General features: G+C 33.1%; 1 protein-coding gene and 1 long non-coding RNA gene across 2 annotated transcripts in view; one reads left to right on the forward strand and one right to left on the reverse strand.

Moving 5' to 3' along the window:
- LOC123532868 (transcription factor 15-like) overlaps positions 1–20,321 on the forward strand; it is a 28,638-nt gene that overhangs the window by 4,412 nt on the left and 3,905 nt on the right. The gene's annotated exons all lie outside the window — the stretch shown is intronic.
- On the reverse strand, positions 1,511–15,816 carry LOC128546605 (uncharacterized). Its single transcript, XR_008366070.1, has 5 exons — positions 15,718–15,816; positions 15,267–15,372; positions 14,605–14,719; positions 5,744–5,780; positions 1,511–1,613 (listed from the first exon to the last, which is right to left on the reverse strand). It is a non-coding gene; the product is annotated as an uncharacterized LOC128546605 (long non-coding RNA).

Consider the following 20,321-nt stretch of genomic DNA (forward strand, 5'->3'; position numbering starts at 1 on the left):
TGCATTCAGTCCTGTAGTAGCGACTCAGAACGCATCAGTCATGTCAGAACTGTTTGTTGAAACAACATAATAAACCGATCACTGCCCATAATGAATTGAACAGATGTACTCTCGTGCTGGACGCAATCTGCGTTCCTTGGAAATCCTAAAGTGGTTGTGAGTTTGAAAATTGTTTGTGTCCGTTTAGTTTTAAGTACCTTAAAATTCCGCGCGTGTTTCTGTTCGAAAAAAACCTAAAGTTTAATTTCATTTTTGAGTTTGAGTATATAAAATTAATTAGCAGACCAAATTTTATCTCTGATAAACGGTCTATTAGATAGAATAGATCAATGTCCAGTTCAAGCGAGTCTTTTAACGTCTGTATTATTGACAACTCGTCGCCTTACTTTTCGCGAAGTTTTTTAAGCCTATATATATACCACTGAATTCGTCTCAGTCAGTGTCATAGCAATCCTTGTTTGGCCCGATGTTTTCTGTGTACCTAAGTGTTTGAAAAATATGATTGCCTCATCATATATGTACTGTACCATATCAGTAATATTTCATAGATATTTTAGGACTATACTTGCATTTACTATACAAACGAATAAACATGATTTTTATAAGAAATATTTTTCCCGATAATTTCTCATTTGAAAATAAATAAGACTCAAAATCATATTTGAAGATCTGAACAATTACTTCATAGTTTCTATATAGACACGTTATATTAGAAGATTCTTTTGCAGCACAGTGCATAACAAATTAGAATAAAAGCAAAAACTATAAGTGAAAGATTAGAATTGGATATCTTTAATAATAAGATATATTAAATGATTCTATGTAAGCATAGAATGCAATTAATTAAAAATAATAACAGACTTAGTTTGAGTCTGTCCATCAGCACTGACATAAGCGGAAAACATGATCCCAAAGTACACTCAGTGGGCCTTTCGCTGGCGGCATTCATCTTATGATGAGGATCGCCAACAAATGGGCGATCATTGATTAATATTTTATACTAATTAATAAGATTAAGATCTGAGACAGGTGAATGTGCAAACAATGACATTCTCGCCGTGTTACGCTTTTATACTAGCATTCATTATCTAATTTGTAAGGAAATTACGTTTAGTGGTTACTAACGTTGTGTAAATTACATTTTTTAATATTTAGAAAACTAAAATTTTTAATCAAAATATACAGCTTATACAGAAATGATTATCTATAGAAAGAATAATATATTGAACACTGCCATTATTTAATCTGTTCGTGGACCTTAACACAGAAATATGCCACCATACCATAGTGTTCGAAAATTAATTAATTTCCAAAAAGCCAGCCAGCCAGCCAGTCAGTCCGTACGTACGTCAAATGTTCCTTATACCGGATACTTAACACATTTTGTCGAAAGTAGTAGATTTATTAATAGGGTGAATAAAAGAATTGACGGCTTTGGTGAATGAATACATGTCAGGTAAGATTTTGGGTTGATTTGAACCGTTTGTTTCATAGAAAAAGATAAGTCAACAAAACTTTTATACTTCTTTTTATAAATGTAACATATAATCATTTCAAGAAGTATACATTCTTCTATTCATTTGTTAAGGCGCTCGTGTCCACTTTACCGGCTGCTGCAAAAGTTAAATATGAAAATATGTTAGGAAGTGTATTATTGGGTGGTACTGAATCCTAAAATATGTTAGGAAGTGTGTTACTGGGTGCTACTGAATCTAAAAATATGTAAGGAAGTGTGTTCTTGTGTACTATTGAATCTAAATATGTGTTAGGAAGTGTGTTGTTATGTGCTACTGAATCTAAATATTTGTTAGAAAGTGTGTTACCGGATGCTACTGAATCCAAAAATATGTTAAGAAGTGTGTTGTTGTGTGTTATTGAATCTAAATATGTGTTAGGAAGTGTGTTGTTATGTGCTACTGAATCTAAATATTTGTTAGAAAGTGTGTTACCGGATGCTACTGAATCCAAAAATATGTTAAGAAGTGTGTTGTTGTGTGTTATTGAATCTAAATATGTTTTAGGAAGTGTGTTGTTATGTGCTACTGAATCTAAATTTGTTTTAGAAAGTGTGTTATTGGGTGGTACTAAATCCAAAAATATGTTAGGAAGTGTGTTACTGGGTGCTATTGAATCTAAAAATATGTAAGGAAGTGTGTTGGTGTGTGCTGTTGAATCTAAATATGTGTTAGGAAGTGTGTTGTTGGATGCTACTGAATCCAAAAACATGTTAAGAAGTGTGCTGTTGTGTGCTACTGAATCTAAATATGTGTTAGGAAATGTATTATTGGATGCTACTGAATCTGAAAATATATTAAGAAGTGTGATGTTGTGTGCTACTGAGTCTAAAAACATGTTAGGAGACTAGAAAGTGTGTTATTGAGTGGTACTGAATCCAAAAATATGTTTATAAGTGTGTTACTGGTGCTACTGAATCTAAAAATATGTTAGGAAGTGTGTTGTCGTGTGCTACTGAATCTAAATATGTGTTAGGAAGTGTGTTATTGGATGCTACTGAATCTTAAAATATGTTAGGAAGTGTGTTGTTGTGTGCTACTGAATCTAAATATGTGTTAGGAAGTGTGTTATTGGATTCACATGAATCTAAAAGTATGATAGGAAGTGTGTTATTTGGTGCTACTGAATCTAAAAATATGTTAGGAGACTAGAAAGTGTGTTATTGAGTGGTACTGAATCCAAAAATATGTTTATAAGTGTGTTACTGGTGCTACTGAATCTAAAAATATGTTAGGAAGTGTGTTGTTGTGTGCTACTGAATCTAAATATGTGTTAGGAAGTGTGTTATTGGATGCTACTGAATCCAAAAATATGTTAGGAAGTGTGTTGTTGTGTGCTACTGAGTCTAAAAACATGTTAGGAGACTAGAAAGTGTGTTATTGAGTGGTACTGAATCCAAAAATATGTTTATAAGTGTGTTACTGGTGCTACTGAATCTAAAAATATGTTAGGAAGTGTGTTGTCGTGTGCTACTGAATCTAAATATGTGTTAGGAAGTGTGTTATTGGATGCTACTGAATCTTAAAATATGTTAGGAAGTGTGTTGTTGTGTGCTACTGAATCTAAATATGTGTTAGGAAGTGTGTTATTGGATTCACATGAATCTAAAAGTATGATAGGAAGTGTGTTATTTGGTGCTACTGAATCTAAAAATATGTTAGGAGACTAGAAAGTGTGTTATTGAGTGGTACTGAATCCAAAAATATGTTTATAAGTGTGTTACTGGTGCTACTGAATCTAAAAATATGTTAGGAAGTGTGTTGTTGTGTGCTACTGAATCTAAATATGTGTTAGGAAGTGTGTTATTGGATGCTACTGAATCTTAAAATATGTTAGGAAGTGTGTTGTTGTGTACTACTGAATCTAAATATGTGTAAGGAAGTGTGTTACTGGATTCACATGAATCTAAAAGTATGATAGGAAGTGTGTTATTTGGTGCTACTGGATCTTAAAAAATGATAGTGTGTTATTTTGTGTTACTGAATCGAAAAATATGGTAGGAAGTGTGTTGTTGTGTGCTACTGAATCTAAATATGTGTTAGGAAGTGTCTTGTTGTGTGCTACTGAATCTTAAAATATGTTAGGAAGTGTGTTGTTGTGTACTACTGAATCTAAATATGTGTTAGGAAGTGTGTTACTGGATTCACATGAATCTAAAAGTATGATAGGAAGTGTGTTATTTGGTGCTACTGAATCTTAAAAAAAAGATAGCGTGTTATTTTGTGTTACTGAATCGGAAAATATGGTAGGAAGTGTGTTGTTGTGCGCTACTGAATCTGAAAACATGGTCAAGACTTAACAACTTGTTTAGCACTGTTGAATCTTAAAGCATAGTCAATCATTGCAACGTGTGACTCTATGATGTACCTAAAAGTATCTAATATCGAAGTTTTAGTATTTTGCCATTGCAACGTGTAAATCCTTACTCAGTGATATACTTCGTAGTATATTAAGGAGGTAGGTTACCTTGTTACCAGGTTAAATTCAAATTAGTTGAACCGCAGCAATTTTTTGTATTTTGTGTAATATGATGTTTTAACAGCTACAATCTCAATTTCGTTTTTCTCTGGCCCTTCAAGTTCAATTTTTATCCAGGTTTAAAGAACATGACCCTCCAAAGGTATTTTATATTGAAAGAAGAAGGAAAATACGGATATTTAACACTTTTCAGTGTATTTTAGTTTCACTGATATCCGTAGAAGTCTGCATAATTGATAATTTTACTAGTATGCGCGTTAGCTTTCTAATATAAGCTTAAAAAGTATATGTCGCGGGGCTCGTGTTTCCTTGGTAACGCATTTTCGCTCATTTTTAAACAACTATGTATAAAAACGGGGTTTTCGACGGCTTCAGTGCCATTCTGTTAATAACCAACATGGAATATTTCGGTAATATTATTAGCAAAATACCAAGCACTTTACATGGTACCCTATTTTACTTAAAGTTTAAAGTAACCATGGCAACAGAGATGTTTAAAATAGCTTATATCTTGCTTTTTGTCGCAATTTCTTATAAAAAATATTGAATAAAATTATCTTTCTTGCTAATGTAGCTTCAAAACATATTATTTCAAACGTAAGTTATATTTTCATGTTATTTGTATTTATTCAAACAAATTTCACAGCTTAAAATACTTACAGCAGTACCCTTCGTCTTGCATTTTTCATGGAAAAATCGTTCAGCATGTGCTATTATTCTCATGGATGTTGTTGAAATGAAAATAAAAAGCCGAAGTTGTGTTCTTTAAATAGACCAGTGTCAACGCTTTTGAATTTTACATTTAGATATATAGGTCACGGGCTTCGTTTCCAAGGTAACATCAATTCAATTCAAGAAATCACAATTTTCTACTGAAATTTGAACAATTTTAGAGCTTCGTTTTAGTATATAACTAACAAATTATCAACGAAAACTGAAAAATAGGTATTGCAAATCAAACTGCAAGTTTTTTATTTGAAAATGGCCGTAACAAGTAAACTTTCACCCTATTATATTCCAAATAACATCGGTTACCATCATCCATTTTCTTACATTCCGCATAAAATTTCAATATAACTACATAGAAGAAGCAAAATATTGATTGTTATTCAGAGGAAAAGACTCATAAATAATATTTCAGCAAATAATAGCTGTTTGAAAAAAGTTCAAATAAAGAAAATGCACAGAATTACGTACTTTCAAAATAAAAGCTATTAATTTTGCGCGGTAACTGACACGTAACGTCATGACGTCAATGACGTCATTTTAATACAACATTGTTTTGAAGCGTTTCTGCGGCAATTTATTCATTATTTCTGCATTATTAAACCATAAAGCATCAGATCGGAGACAGGTTCATGATTTGTTTTCAGAAGAATGGACATATAAACACATTTAGTTTGTCGTAAACGTCGTCGTAAATCGTCACGTTAGCTTCCGGTTGGACATGCGCACTTACAAATATGAAGGTAACCTACCTCCTTAAGTTTACCATAGTGTTTTACATTGACGTTACGCACAATACTTACAAATACATCTTGAACGTTACGTCTTACGTCTTAACTACGTTATAATGCACTGTTGTCAACAAAATATGCCGACGGACATTTTAGATCTTCGAAAGTTACACATTTTAGCATATGCATGAAGCTTTAGTACCATGCATACTGTTTTAATAACCTTTTATGTATTTTTTCTGTGTACTAAAAAAAAATAAGCCAAATACAGTCTTCCAAACATGTAAATTTACCTTGACAGTCATAGCTCCGTTTGTCTCCAATAGCTACCTATAATCACAAATACAAATTCACACATCATCTTAAAGATCTTACACCCAAGTGTCAAACAATATATGAATATGACAATTTGTTTTGTTTGTTTGTTTGTTTGTTTGTTTGTTTTGGGTTGAACGCCATTTTTCAACAGTATTTCAGTCATGTAACGGCGGGCAGTTAACCTAACCAGTGTTCTTGGATTCTGTACCAGTACAAACCTGTTCTCCGCAAGTAACTGCCAACTTCCCCACATGAATTATCAGAGGTGGAGGACGAATGATTTCAGACACAGTGTCTTTTATCAAATCGTCACGGAGAACATACGCCCCGCCCGGTGATCGAACTCGCGACCCCGCGATCCGTAGACCAACGCTCTCCCTACTGAGCTAAGCGGGCGGGCTTAAATATGACAAATATAATCATTTAAACAATATATTGATAAGTTAAGAATATTAATTGATGCTGAGAAATTTCAGCAGAATGATAAGAATTCGAAAACGTGTTGCAATATACTGAAGATACGAAACGTTGGACAGTATTAATATAAATGTGGCATAGTTTTCTTATAGAACGCCTAAACTGCCTTTGCGTGATAATTATTAGTTCGTCATGTGCCAGCACAAACTAGTGAGTGCACAGCACAAACTAAAATATGCACAGCACAAACTAAAATATGTACAGGACAAACTAGCAAATGTACATAACAAACTGCTTTATCTACATAACAAATTATGATTTGTACAGAATATATTGGAAATTGCACATGACGAACTAATGATTATCGCGTTCCATATTTCCTGCTTGTAGCTTGGTGTTATTCTGTAGCAAAAACATGAAGTTTCATTATTTCAGCTTGAGGAACTTTTTGTACTATTTGAATCGTCGGCCTGTATAAGCTTCTTAAATATAATATTTCAGGTAATTTCTTCTAATCTGTACATTTAATCAAATTAAAGGTGATATATCATTATTTAGTACTTTTAACGAAACCTAGATATTACACCTTCTTTGCTTTGATTTTATTTCACTTTTGTTGTTTTTATTCGCTCTTGAAGGCACACTGTACTGTGATTATATTTAGTGGTCCTTGTACATATATGTTTCTTTCAAAGTATGTATAGACTCTTGTACTAAATCAAATTCTACCATACTTTAAAAATGTGTTTTAGTTGTTATGGCAACACCTACGCATCGCGAAGAGACAGGGGCAATACATAAAAGGTCTTTGATGAAACCAGGTTTAAGTTAGTTTTTTAAACTGTACTCAGTATTCAAATATTTCATGTAAACTTTGTGATAAACATATATGCCATGCACGATGACGTTACTACGGATGAGCATTAGTACATGTACCAGGTGCGTTTTATTTATTAACTCAAAATTTGTAATAAAATGCAAAAGGAATCTTGATACACCAGGTATCTTAACTTGCCCAGGACCTATACATCAACGTAAACTATTGTAGTTAGTGACTCGAAAATTATGCTAATGCTGTTCCGTACGGAAACGTTTATGGGCCTCGCAATGTCGCGTTAGATAACGCAAATATCGACATATTTTCGCGAGAAATCAACATATTATCACAACAAGTCGATATATTTTATTGACTTATTGCATTCATTTTTTTTCAATGTTTAATACTTTTTCTCGAGATCCGCGTAAGCTATAGAGAATAATAGGTTAGTGCCGTAGATGAGAAAGTTTATCTGGCGAGGTGGAGGAGGTTATCGGGTGAGCCGAAGGCGAACCTGATAACGTCCGGAGCCGAGCCAGATAAACTTTCTTCATCTTAGGCACTAACCTATTATTCTATTTATCTTGTCATTACTTCATTTTCCGATATTTGGCAATTTATTTTACAAAAATAAGTGTGCGACAACCGCTTTAATGACGTCATATTCGTAATGACGTCACTTATATAATGACGTGATTACCGGCAAAATCGCAATAACTTCTTCGTTTTTGAATAAAAACTCATTATTTGACCATTCATTTTCTTAGTTCGGACATTTCCAACACAATGATGATGGTTTCGTTGCAAAATTTCTTATGACAACAATATCGATCATAAGGTCACATGATCAACTGACCGTATATCACTGATCACATGATCAACTGACGGTATATCAAGAAAGATATACGGCACCCTGATATCGGGTCGAAAATACTGCAAGTGACAGGATAAATAAAGATATCTCGACATAGTATGACGATATAAAACGCCCCTTTCTTGATTTACTAAAGTGAGTTCTCGTAATATATTCTAGCATAAAACTGCTGTTCTTGTCACTTTTTGGGGGTGGTTTAACAAGAGAGAAGACGTGTGTTAACAGAAAGAGTTTTGCGCTCACGTGCTGTTATAACACCTTTTTATATATGCGCGTTCCGTGGCAAAGCGTAAACGTATTACGGCTCCAAACGAATAATTCAAATGGAAATGACGTCAACGTGAAAAAACAACTCAGATATTCCCGCGCATTTCATGGACATTTATTGACGTTGAGGTAGAATGTATTCATTTATTAGGTTTTTTCCGCGTTTTATGCTAGAGTAGCGTTAGCGCATGTTCATTTCGTGTTATAACATCTTCAGAATCCCTCGGGATACGTTGGTACCCTCGCCCTACGGGCTCGGGCACCAAACAATCCCTAGGGATTCGACAAAGGTTATAACACGAAAAACATGCGTTATCCCTACATAGTAACTGCTCTCTTTAGAAATATGAAATTTGGGTTTACAGGCCCGTAGGAAGTATTTTCATATTGGGCGGGCATTTTCAATACCATGCTAGTAAGACAAATCAAATAGCTGGAAGTTTAATTAGTAGAATAAACGCAATTTTGGAAATTATTGGGAATTGTAGCACTGACCCTGTTCCTAGAAGCCTGGCTTACCACCAATATAAAGTGACCGTAGGGCAGTTTGAACTGTACTTTAACAATTACAGCACTTAGTTTGCAATTTTTGGGAGCGCAATGTCCTAAGAAGCGGTTCCTAAAAACCACAGTAACGTAACCATGATTCCCTTGAATTCTGACAACACACAAAAGATATATGAATGTACACAAAAACAAGTTCCATATTTCCTGCCATGAATAAAAGTATACTCTATTCAAGTTGACCACTTATAGTATGTAAGTTCCTAATCCATGTGAGGTGACAGATAGCAGACAGTGTTACAAACACATTGGTCCGTCAAAAATGCTACAGATATTTTAGGATATCGTAGCAGTCTTAATTTTCTTCATATAAAAACATCAACATTTTATTTATTTATTTCCTTTAATCACCTTTTTAAAGAAATCCGACTGTATTCTAGATGAACTTATTTACATTTTTAATTAAAAAAATTGTTGTTATTTTCGGACGTTTTTTTAATGAAATCCATTCATAAAACATAGGCCTAATCATTGTATTTTCTTTTAATTTGAATATTTACTTTTTCTTATGAAATCTATGTTGAACCTAGATCTGCTTTATGAAAAACATCATTTTTGTTATTTAATACAAAGGTTTCTTGGTATTCATTTATGAAATCCATAAAAATAGAAAAAATAATTTTCAAGGAATTGCTTCTCTTTCACAACATCTGACGGACGTCTGTTGTGAAAGTAAAACTGTGGATATTTTACTGTGAGGTTGTTTTCTTTTTTAATTTTCTTTATCTGTTTAATTTGTTTGTTGTTGCTGTTTTGGAAAAAAATATGCACTCAGAAAATATTTATAAAAATGTGTTATGTGCTAGTGATACGTTATTTGTTCACAGACAAACCAAACTGTGTATGCAGTTATTCTCTGGTTCATACTATCTGTCAACGAGTAGCATTAAAGCACTTACAAATTGCCGTAAATCAGAAATAAATTTTTAGTCTTGCTATAACTAGCAGCTTTACCGAGTCCCTTTATAGAAAGGCAAATGATCCGCCGAGTGGATATTTGGTGCCTAAGTACTCGTAAACTGCCTATACACAGTGAATCCGCATTTTATTCTGGAATTACTATACGTTTTAATTTTATATTTATGTTCATTGTTTACTCTGCTTGACAGTCCGCCCGCTTAGCTCAGTAGGGAGAGCGCAGATCTACGGAACGTGGGGTCGTGAGTTCGAGCCCTGGGCGAGGCGTATGTTCTCCGTGACGATTTGATAAAAGACATTGTGTCTGAAATCATTCGTCCTCCACCTCTGATTCATGTGGGGAAGTTGGCAGCTACTTGCGGAGAACAGGTTTGTACTGGTACAAAATCCAGGAACACTGGTTAGGTTAACTGCCCGCCGTTACATAACTGAAATACTGTTGAAAAACGGCGTTAAACCAAAAACAAACAAACAAAACTCTGCTTGACGAGACTCAAGATCCACGCATACATACTGAATCCTTAACCCAACCCCACCTTTCCTACGCCCCTGGTCACTGTCATTGAAGTGACTTTGTTTACATATAGTCGGGTTAAGTCGAGAACTTGCGTTAGAAAATCAAGAAAGGGATGGTTTATATCGACATAATATTTCGAGATATCATTACAGCTTACGCGGATCTCGAGTAAAAATGATTAAACATTGAAAAAAGGAATGCAACATGTCAATAAGATATATCGACTTGTTGTGATAATATGTTGATTTCTCGCGAAAATATGTCGATATTTGCGTTATCTAACACGACATTGCGAGGCCCATAAACGTTTCCGTACTTCAGTACGATACTGTACTGTGAATGTTTAAATAGGAAATTAACTTTTCACATGTAATATTTCTAGTGCAAGATTGAAATATATTTTACGCATTGCGAACACCATATTCAATATTTTCACGAGTGGCGCAGCCACGACTAAATGTAAACTGGTGTTCTCGAGTAAAATATATATCGATATTACAATAACACAAACTTTTTTGAAGTATACCTATTTTACCCACGCAATGTCACGTGCACGTGTCTCGACGTTTCAGTGCCGTGTTTTAACCACGATATCTGTGTAGGTAAATGGTTCTCTGAAGTTTCAAGATTTCTTTGCATTCAGTTACAATGTAGCGTATATTCATATTTTTGGGTAGGTAGTAATAGCTTTATTAAAGTAATATTAAGTTCCCAAACGTGGTTATTCTATGATAAATCACACTTGGGAACTTCTTATTTCGATTCTAACACGACATACTAGTATCAACAGTGTTAGTAAAAAATGGTAACTTTTAAGACCGCGCTACGCACCCTGATCGGACGACGTCATTGCACGCGAGTGGAATATTGCTACGGAAGCTTAGAAGGGCATTCAGTTGTGAGAAAATGTTTTCACAAGTACAGAAAACTAAGACGAGATGTCTAAAACTTTATGGTTTTCTCGCATTAAAATGCTCGCACTGTAGTACATTTTTCCATCAACACGATTTAAATTTAGTTGCAAAGAAAAAATCTTTTGTCATTTCGTATATTGTTATATTGACAATTAGCTCTGAATAAACATGTTGGAATAATTTTTATGAGATGGCTAGATATGTTTTGGTGATGACGTCTTAAATATTTCACGATGCCGAAAAAAAAACGTTTTGCATTTCGCGTATTTTTGTCGACATTATTTTTGGAAGTGGCATCTCAAATACTTCTTTGAAAGTAACTGCGAAGACGTTATACGGTACATGACCACGTGCATAAGACTGTTTTCTCAGAATGTATGTTTTAGCTGCCTCTGAACAAAGTGTACTACATCAATTAGTTTCAGAGAATAGATAGGGTTCTTACAATCATCCATTTGTCTGCATCTACGTCGGCTTCCTTATTTGTATAAGTTTTATCTATCTTACTCGATCCGGCCCTTCCGCAAACACACCTTGGTTAAAGTTTTAATGTACTTCCTTTTTATCTCTGTAATTACTTGATGGAATACTTCAACCATAAAATAGTTATTTCCCATCATCACCCACATCATATGGCACAAAGGTCATATCTCTCGCACCAATAGTTCATGAACTACCCCCTTTTTACTCAGAATTTCAGTTTAAAGTTTTTTGTGCACTTTCTATCTAAATTATAATAAAAACGATCTGATTCAAACTTTAAACAATTGTTCCGCATCATCACCCATTTCATACTCACCCACATCATATGACACAAGGTCGATAACTCTGGCACAAATTTTTCGTGAAACATGCCCGCTTTTTACTAAGGATTTTAGGTTGATTTTGATGCATTTCCATCGTATCTTTGTTATTATAGAAAGAGTTTGATTAAAAACACTAACAACAATTGTTCCACATCATTTAACACAACGGCCATAACACTTGCGCCAATGATTTATGAATGATCTACCTTTATACTTAAAATTTCAGGTTAAAGTTTTGATGCACTGTCATTCTATCTCTGTTAGTACCAAACGTATTTGATTCAAACTTAAAATAGTTGATTCACATCATCACCAACATCATATGACATAAGGGCCATAACCATTCCACCAATATTTCATAAATTATGCCTCCTTTTTGTTTAGAACTTTAGTTTAATTTTAAAGCTTTTACATCATATCTCTATTGTTACTAAATGGATTTGATTCAAACTTAAAATGGTTCTTCCACATCATCACCTACATCATATGTCATAAGGTCAATAGCATTTACACCAGTATATTATGAGTTATGCCCCCTTTTTACTTAGAATTTCAGGTTAAAGTTGTGATGTATACATACTTTTGCTCTATCTCAGTGATTCAAACTTAAAGTAGTTATTCCACATTATTAGTCACGTGATATGAAACATGGGACATTACTCTTGCAGAAATATTCCAAGAATTATGTCCCTTTTATACTTATCTAATGTTTTGATACACTATCTCTATATCTATTATTACTAAATACATTTGACACAAGCTTAAGCTTCATCCGGATTAGAGTCATTAAACACTCCAGTGACAGCTCCAGCTTCCTCAAATGTGCTCAATGTCACTATCCAGCATCGAAATTAGCAAGAGCGCTATCTCCTGTGACGGCTCTTGTTTTATAATATGTTAATTATAATAATCAGGTCAAAGATTTTTCAGGATTGGTTTAATGAAAATCGAGAATTCGGGCTTTACAGTGTAGATTCCCATGCTTCCGATTTTTGACTGAATCCTTTGCCTATAATTTAGTAACAGTGACCTTGACCCAAGGTACCAAATTCCGCTCAAATATACGTTGCTCTTTTTTAAGGCTACACAGCTAGCAGATTTGGTCTGCTTATCTCATTTTTGTGAGAAAACAAGTTTTCTATATTTAGTAACGGTGACATTGTCATTGACCCAAGTGATCAGAACGCGTACCTCAGTCAAGAAAGTTTGATATGTACAAAACTTGGTTGCAACATCCCATTTGCAAAGAAATGTCATATATAGTAAACATTATACAAGTACTAAGGGCACTATTCTGGTGCAGTGCCGCATTTACCAATGGCAGTCAAAATTATTACCACGTTTTATTGAAATACCCCTTACAATGTCTTAGATATGGTTCCAGGTGGATAGAAAGACAATAAAACTCTACATAAGTAATATATTTATATAAGTACAAGGGGCATTAACTCGTTTCATCTGACTGAAACTTGCATGATCGCATTTCCTTACCTCAGTTTACATTGCTACCATTTTCATAAAAATAGTCTAAACCATATTTTAGGTATGGCTTTGGACGGACGGAAATTGAAATAAAAACACTAAGTTTGTACTATATATAGATGTACTAAGGGCGATAAACATTGTCTTTCACAGACAATCTGACTGAAACTTGCAAGGTGGCATTTCCTTCTAGCAATTAACATTTCTACCATATTTTATTTTAAATACTCCAAACAGTGACATGTCTCTGATAAGGCTCCAACCGGACTGAAACACGGACGACGGACAACGCAATTTATCCATTCCCCTGTGGGAAGGATAAAAGCAAATGTAATGTTAAGGTATAGAGACACTCAATATGGAACGTGTGACTTATTTTGAAAGATGAATAGGAAACCATGTCGATAAAAAATGTACGAAATGTTGAAAGTGTTTTTCATTGCAATAAGCTGAAGTCGAGATGTTAGAAATAAATTACTTCAGTGCGAGTACTTTTGGCGAGAAAGGCAAATATCTTATCAATATCGCGCAAAGATTTTTCCGCGATGTAATTAAGTACAACTTCTCGACAATAATAATACGAAAAATAAAATCTTTCTGTCTTTGTACGAAGATTCAAATCAAGTTGTTTGAAAAGTTCGAACCAATGCGGAAATTTCAACGCGAAAAAAACCTTAAAGTTTTAGGGATCTCGCCTTAATTTTCGGCACTTGTGAAAACATTTTCTCACAACTGAAGGCCCTTCTAAGCTTCCGTATATTGCAGAATAACCCGAGATAAATTTTGCTCTACACGTATGTAGGTTATTTGCGTCGTGTTAGAATATGCAAAATACATAAAGCAAAAGGATGTAAAACGATAAAACATATATTTTCAAGTGGAATCGAGCCCAGTTCCTGAACATGTAAAAATAGAACGATGTGTTGTAGCAATGAACTCACTGCTTCCTGCGCGCCTCAAAGGGGTTAAATACTAGTATAAAAAAATGTGGACTGGTTTTCAAAATGATCACCGTATCTGCAAATAATACCAATGGCTTGCACAGCGTGTAACACATGTTCGGGTTCGATCCATAGCTCGAGTTTCTTTATAAGTTTGTAGATATTTTATGAATTCTGAGAGCATGCTGTCATCGGAACCTTCATAATCCTGCTAGTACTAAAAGTCGCCAAATAGTCAAGTTAATTGTTACTTCAAATATAGTCTCCCTTCCATACCTTAGCCAATCCTTTAATTCTGCACGTGCTCTCACACACATACCTATCACTGACGGATAACGACGGGAAGCCTTGGTTACAAGCGTTTAAGCAGCAATCCAAATTATATGACGCCGGACTTTCAAAAATGTCAGGATGATTGAGACAAAATGACACTTCTGGAATATTCGAAATACAAAAATATAAACCAGCATATTTAACATACTCTATAAACATGTTAGACTGAAAATAATCAATACCTAAAAATCAAAAGTGATTATGTTTGTCGATTAGGAAAACGTCAAGCTATACGTAGTTTGAAAAACTATTTCTGTAAATATGTACTCAACATATATATATATATGACTGACTGCACCACGACAGTCTCTAAGAAACCATAATGAATTTGTCATCGGAAATGACAATTTGTGTTGAGAGAAAATCATGTTTGTTACAAACAATTTTTCTTTGTCCTGTAAATGATATTTTTGTCATCTTCGAATAAATGCGAGATATTATGCCACACTTTAAAGAATAAAAAAAAACGAACTTCAATCTCTGAATAGTTTCTTCCTTTGTAAATTTGACATTGGCCAATGCGACACTAACACTCGAAAACTGTTTACTGCCTCTTAAAGGTTCACAGCTACAATTTGATATATCCGTTTCTAGCATTAAGACAACTTTTAAAAGATTAATTTTTGGAACGCGAAAATCGGGGCCAACCTGGATCACGTGACATGCAACCTAGTCCGCGCTTGCCACAAACAAACGTCTCGCACCCGCATCTCACGGAACAGCGGAGTGGTGGTTGATAGGGAACTGGTGTGTTCTGTAATATAAACAGTTGTTGAACTTTAGGCTGGTTAAATTCATAGCTAATACAGATATGTTCCCAAACATATATTATACATAAGGATAAGTAACGTAAGTCATACACTTGTGTATTATATTCTGCTGTTTATATAGCAGAACTAAACACCTGGAGTAGAATTTTGATATAGGTTTTCAGCTTTATTGTTATATACTAAAAAATTAATCGAACAGTTTAAACACATAGACAAAAATAATTATATATTATCTTGTTTAAGCTACATGGAGTAAACAATGTCAGTATAAGCTCGTGACAACATGATAATTGTAATTAGATGTATAATCTAGCAGTAGTTTAACATACCCGATACGGTGTTGCCCCTGTAACCGCAAGGTATGCAGTCAACACAACAAGTAAGAAGCACCAGGTTTTCACTGCGTTTGTCTGAAAAAAAATGCATTTATGGTATTAATTCGCACTTCTATTACTATACGTATCTTCTTATCGCCCATATGTCCATTTCCCATACAGTACATTAGGGTTCGACTAGTCATTAAAATGTTGTTGTTTTTTTATAAGTAAGTTGTAAATGGTATGCCTAATATGATATACTTTTTTCAATTTTATCCTTTTTTTTTAAGCAACAAAAAATACACAGATTTTTTTTTAAATAGTTCATTAAGAAGAACGTCATTACATAAATAAGGTCAAAATTCAAAAATGTGCTACCAGTGCTAATATATTGACAGGTAGTTTTGTTTTTATTTATTATTCTTTCACATAGATTGCAAACGATCGGTCTGAATACTTTCAGCCATCTTGTTGTTTACCAAATGTCTGTGACCGTGAGAAGTGTTATTTCATGCTAAAGCAATGATGACGTATAACGTATATAATCTATATGGTTTCCTTATGAATGGTGCAATCATAATATTATCACACATTTAAATTAGTAGCATTAATAATATAAAGTTTAACACTTGTAATTGATTTGTTTAAAAGAAAAGGTTTAGCTTCCGTAGGACATGCTTCCTGTTAGAACCAACTGTTTTCAAGTGAATATTTGTTTAAAGATAAGGTTTTCACCATTAAAAAGAAATATATAGAGTATTTAAGGTTATTTCTTATAAATTCATATTTATTAAGTGAGTCTGAAAATACAAAAGTCATGCCTTCCCGATTTCTATTTTGATGAGCACAGAAATAAGAACACCGATTGATGCAAACGTCATTAAATCGTAACTAGATACCTCTAGTCTGTCTGTCAATCTATCAGTAGCGGTATTAGCTTTGTGATGAAAGATCGCCGCTCACTGGGCAGTAATTGATTATTGTCTTAACTTAATTGGAAAGATAAATAATTAATTGATAAAGATCTAATACACATTAATTCGCAACATCGCAGTCTGAAAACTTACGGACTATTAAAGATAATATACATCTAAGTGAACAAATATTTATGGACTTTCTTTTTATAAAAATTTTTTCTAGGTTTTAACAACATTTTTTTTCAAAAGACATTTTCGTAAAAAAGTTATGGTTGATTCTTTAAAGAAAATAGACATGCACTTTCAGATAAGCAAGCTGGAAAAAAAACTTTTATAATTCATAGAATCAAAAATTAAATTGGTAATTTTTTCATGGTGTGTTTCTTTTTTATGTTACTCGGTTAGTGAAATGTTTTTTACAGAAGCGAGTTAAACAATCCGTTGCCTGAAAAAACGAAGCAAAAAGTACATACTGAATCAAACAGCTTACCCGCCATTAGATCTTTTGCCAAAAATTTAAAAATTACTAAATGTACAACTTTGAAATTCACAATTTATGCTATCATATAAATTTGCTCAATTTACAACTGCAACCCATTTTTCATGCAGGTACTAACAGGAAGGTCTAATACGTATCAGTTGTTCCAGGTACTAATATGACCAGATCTGACAAAAGCTTAATTTTCTGTGTATATTTTTATTCTAATACTGGAAATGTATAGTGCCTTGGTACAACCTGTATATTTTAATTATTATATTTTATTGACCTACAAAATATTGATATTGTTAATTGCTATCTTTGAAGATGAATATGAATGAATATTTTGTCTTACGAAGTCTAAGACTTTAATTTTCTATAATCTATTCTGCCTATAAGCTGTTATATCGCTCTACAAGAAATCAATTCGTATGAAATATTTCGTTTATCCAAAAAATGTTTAGAAAATGCAAATCTCTTTAATATCACATTACCACTAAAATATTTTTCTTTTTTTTCTTCTTCTTCTTCTTTTCACACATACTGAAAGGTAGTCGTTTTTCAACTTATTACTGTAATTAAATTGTTTTCTATCTGCATGTATACGTATGTATTTATATATTATATATACAATTGTGTATGTACATGTATATAGCTGATGTTGCCCACGCATTGTGGAACTCATGTCAATCTGTAAATAAACGAATTGAAAAGTCACAAAAGTACACTAAAACATCATAGCGAAAAACGTTATGGGGGAAGAAAATGACAAGAAAAACAAAATAATGGCGTTTTTATGCCCTATCGTTAAGAGCATTCTTAAAAAATATGTGAGTGAAATTTAAACATTTCCTAGAAATAAATCAAAATCTACACTTCTATTCCTTGTTTCTACAAATTGTATATATTCATTTTCCGAAAACGCATCTTTCATGTGTATTTTTGTGACCTTTTAAAAACGGGCTTTGGTAGTAAAATGAAGAAAAAAATGCATAATTTAATACTATTGAAATTTCGATATGTTTATACTTTATTAAAGAAATGTATACTTTCAGTAATTTTTAAACTATTTGCAAAATAGCAAATGGCGGGTTAGCTCTGTTTCAGTAAGAGATAAGAGCTATTAAAGGTTCTGATGATCACTGTATATAACTGTCATATCGGATGGATATGAACTATCAGTAAAATTTGGAAAGAAGAGCAATAGCATGTATAATAAATCATTTTCAGGTGCTAAACTGGTATATTGTATAAGTATGATGTTAGTAAAGTCATAAATAATATACATTATACACCAAGAAAGAAATATATAATGGCCGTGATGATATTTGTCGCAACCAGTCAAAAGACAGATAACATTTCATTAATAAGTTGTTGTTGTTGTTGTTGTTGTTTTTAAATCGTCCTGAAAGTTTTGAAGGCTTAAAATGATGCATCAAAGTTAACACATTCAGAACTTGATAAAGACATTCTTGCACATACCTAATGCAACCTAGTTGCTAAAATAAATATCAAAAGGACGTTGTATTTCACTAAAATATTTTATTTTTCTGTTTAATTCAAATTTCGAAAATCCTATTCAAATGTATTGAACTTTACTAAAAAAAAAGAAATTAATTGGGTGTATAGAGCTACATTCAAAATTAACCGTGAGTCATTCGTTAAAAAAGTCTTCTAGTTTTTAGCGTTAGCACAAATTAGTACTTTTATAAAGTGTGTACAGTTTTACACCTAATGAACGGCACTGTTAATTAATACACATTGACTTGTCAGTATTATGTTTGCATAAACTATACGCACACATATAATTATAGTATTTGTTCACATTTTCACTAGGAAATTTTGGTCTAATGCACCTTAAACACACTCATATATCGCATACGTCGTTTTCACATGTGCACTTACGAAATTTTTACGCAGAGGTTTGTTTTCATACTTCATATCTTGCTTGAAACACACCCATACATTACGCATACCATTTTCATTTTTGCCCTTTAAAAACTTCATTTATCTTATTAAATACATCTGTAAGATCGAACCTGTTCGCAACGTTAGTGTCAATGTATCTAGGTTGGAATCAAAAACCTAAAACGCTAATACCCATAAAACTTGCTGTTGGAATATTTTTCTGTACCAAAAATCTTTCATCTCCCAAAACATGAAACGCTTTCGATCTGCAAAAGTCATCAATATGAAATGTTTTCCGAATGGTCCTCAGTAGAATTTTAGGAATAAATTGTACTAAAACTAACGACGCGTGTCCACAGTTGCGCGGAACGGGAGATCGTACTGATCGAGTTTGCAGGTTCTCACGTGCAAATATCAATCAAATCTTGCTCCCAATATGTAACTAATTCCAAACTTGAAATAATCAACTAAATGCCGACGAAATATTAACGCAAAATATGCGCCGCTGAATTGGGCTAATTGTGTTTCTTTCTTTCAAGGAAAAGTTGTTTTTAATCTAATTTCATTCTAATGGATATATTCTTATTTTATTTACTGAAGTAAAATAATTTTCAATAATGAGAAAGATTTTATTTATCTATAGATATTTATTTTAGCCGTACTCCTTTTTTTTAATACTGTAAGAAAATTCTCTACTTTTTCCAGCTAGGACGAAACAAGATTAATGGATTTTAAAGGGCGTTTACTAAATATATAATCATGATGTATGTGAATGACTGGCTGTCTCTATTAACAGTCATTTTCGTAAACTTTACATACTTCCATATGTCTTTTTCAATAGTGATCCAAGTTCAATTTTTTTTGAAAGGCTTGACGATGTATTTCGTATAATATCAATGTCCTCTTACGCTTTCCTTTCCCTTGAAATTAAAAAAAAAAAAGAAAAAAAAAAAAAAAAAAAAAAACTTGTTCTGCGCATAACAAAGGAATAGAAAATTTAACTCTAGGTAAATTATGATAAAAGTGAAGCTGTTTTCGCTTGACGAAGATAATATAAAATGATCGATAGAAAAATGAATGAAACAGTAAAATGCCTCTGCCTTATTGGTTTTATATGTTTTTTTCTAAATTCCACATGTTTAGTGATACAGCCTGATGGATTAAAAAATATTACTTGATAGAATGATACTTATCACATTTTTACCGTGGACTGGTCTGTCATTCAGTTTGGGCAGTACCATTTATTATTTGAAGGGATGTTCACTGAAAATTTACTGACTGAATAGAGAACATTGCAGACCATGATCAGACTG

The sequence above is a fragment of the Mercenaria mercenaria genome, chromosome 11 (genome assembly GCF_021730395.1).
Source record: "Mercenaria mercenaria strain notata chromosome 11, MADL_Memer_1, whole genome shotgun sequence".
Lineage (NCBI taxonomy): Eukaryota > Metazoa > Mollusca > Bivalvia > Venerida > Veneridae > Mercenaria > Mercenaria mercenaria.